Below are 2,026 nucleotides of genomic sequence, written 5' to 3'. Positions count from 1 at the left end.
GGATAGAGTGTCAGCCTGCGGACTGAAAGGTCCCAGGTTTGATTCCGGTCAAGGGCATGTACCTTGGTTCGGGCACGTCCCCAGTAGGGGGTGTGCAGCTGATCAATGATGTTTCTCTCTCATCGATGTTTCTAACTCTCTATCCCTCTCCCTTCCTCTCTGTAAAAAAAAAAAAAAAAAAAAAAAAAATCAATAAAATATATTTTTTTAAAGAAAGGTTAGTCATGGCCTTCATTGTACAATTTTATGAAACAGATTCCTCCCACACCTTCTCAAAATTTATTTCTTCCAATACCTGATAACCCAATACCCAACAACTGGATCCACAGTGATAATAAATGTTATGTCTATAATGACTTCACCAAAACAAGTCCAAAGTGCCATTAGCAGAGAATCATGCAGAAGTACAACGTGGTGGCCCTTTTAACGCCATCCTGTGGAAGAACAGTCAGTTCTCCAAAGCATGAGAGAGAGTTCAAACGGATTATCAGTGGCTAATGTACTCACGCTGTCTAGTGATTAAGTGTCCTACACATATCTTACAACCCTTCCCTGTTCTCAACTGTCTTGGATTCTCCCCACCCCCACCCCCCGTGCTGCCACCCCCCGCCGCGTCCCGTCTGTGTGTGTGTGTGTGTGTGTGTGTGTGTGTGTGTGTGTCCCCTACACACACAATATCAAATAGAAGAGAAAGCGCATTTATTTTAAGAGTCTTTTGGGTATTTCCGACACTTTCGGAATTATCTGGAGGGAGCTCTCTCCTAGTTGTATAGAGTTTGATGTCCGTGTCCACCATTGAATCCAAATCATGTCTCATGTTCATATCAAAATGTATGTTAAGCAAAGCTAAGCTACTTGACCTTTGGTCTGTCAAAGCGTTCCTCGGGTAATGCTGTGAGACGCTTTCGCCCATTTTCATAGCGCTTCATTCTCAACCTTCATTGCAGGGAGAGTACGTGGGACCTTCAGCAATGCTTCAACATTAGGGGGCGGGAGGGAAAAAAAAAGAAAAGAAAAAAAAACTTGATGTGTGGCAGGGGGAGGGAGGGCATCATAAGTGGTGGATGTGCTTCCACTTGATTCCCCAACAATGCGGCTCGGCTCAGCTCGGCTCGGTTGAGAGTGCGTCAGGCAGGACTGGATAAGTCGCTTCTGTACATGTCAGCATGGTGCTACTCCGGTGTATTGAATTGGAGCCGTCCCATGACAGAGGGGACCAGAGATCAACATTTAAGAGCTTCGAGGTGCTTCTGTGAGACTCTCTCTTTCAGTTCCAGAATCATGTGTTCCGCTGTTGGGAACGCTTACAGCTTCTTTTTATGGCAACTCCCAGAGGTGGGCTGGGACTCCAGGATCCCTTGCTGAGTTCTGCGGGGGAAGATCCCAGGGAGCTTCATCTGAATATCAACTGTGGTTGCCAAATTGGTGGCTTCCTCAAACCAAAATTCACGATAAACTTCACTATCTTCCATCACTTCATTTTCTTATGTGTGTGTGGGGTGGGAGGGGGGACTGGGGGTCGGGGAGAGGCGCACGGAATTACAAGTTCCTCTGACATTTCGGAGGTATGTTGTCTTAAGAGGCAAAAGGGCCGTAGGTTCAGTTTTAAGGTAAACGCAGACGTTGTCAGGGAAGATCCCGGCCTAGGATGAGACTACCCACCTCACTGCTCTTGGCTACAGGCTCCCTTCACACCATCCCTGAGCTCCAACCAGGTTAGCAAGTTGCCCCCATTTTGTCCACAGTTGTGTCAGAATAAACAAGTTATCTTTTCTGTCAAAGAAGACAGTTTAAGCCCTAACAAGTTTGGTTCAGCGGATAGAGCATCAGATAGAGTGAATCGAAGGGTCCCGGGTTCGATTCCGGTCAAGGGCAGCGGCCTGGGTTGCGGGCTCCATCACCATTTGTGTGTGTGAGAGTGTGTGGTTGGGGGGGGGGGGGGGCGCGCAGGAGTGCAGGAGGCAGCTAATCCATGATTTTCTCTCACCATGGATGTTTCTCTCTCTCCTCTCTCCTCTCCTCCCCT

The sequence above is a fragment of the Pipistrellus hanaki genome (assembly GCF_964339955.1).
Source record: "Pipistrellus hanaki genome assembly, chromosome: 12".
Taxonomy (NCBI): Eukaryota; Metazoa; Chordata; class Mammalia; order Chiroptera; family Vespertilionidae; genus Pipistrellus; species Pipistrellus hanaki.
This window is presented reverse-complemented; position numbering follows the sequence as displayed.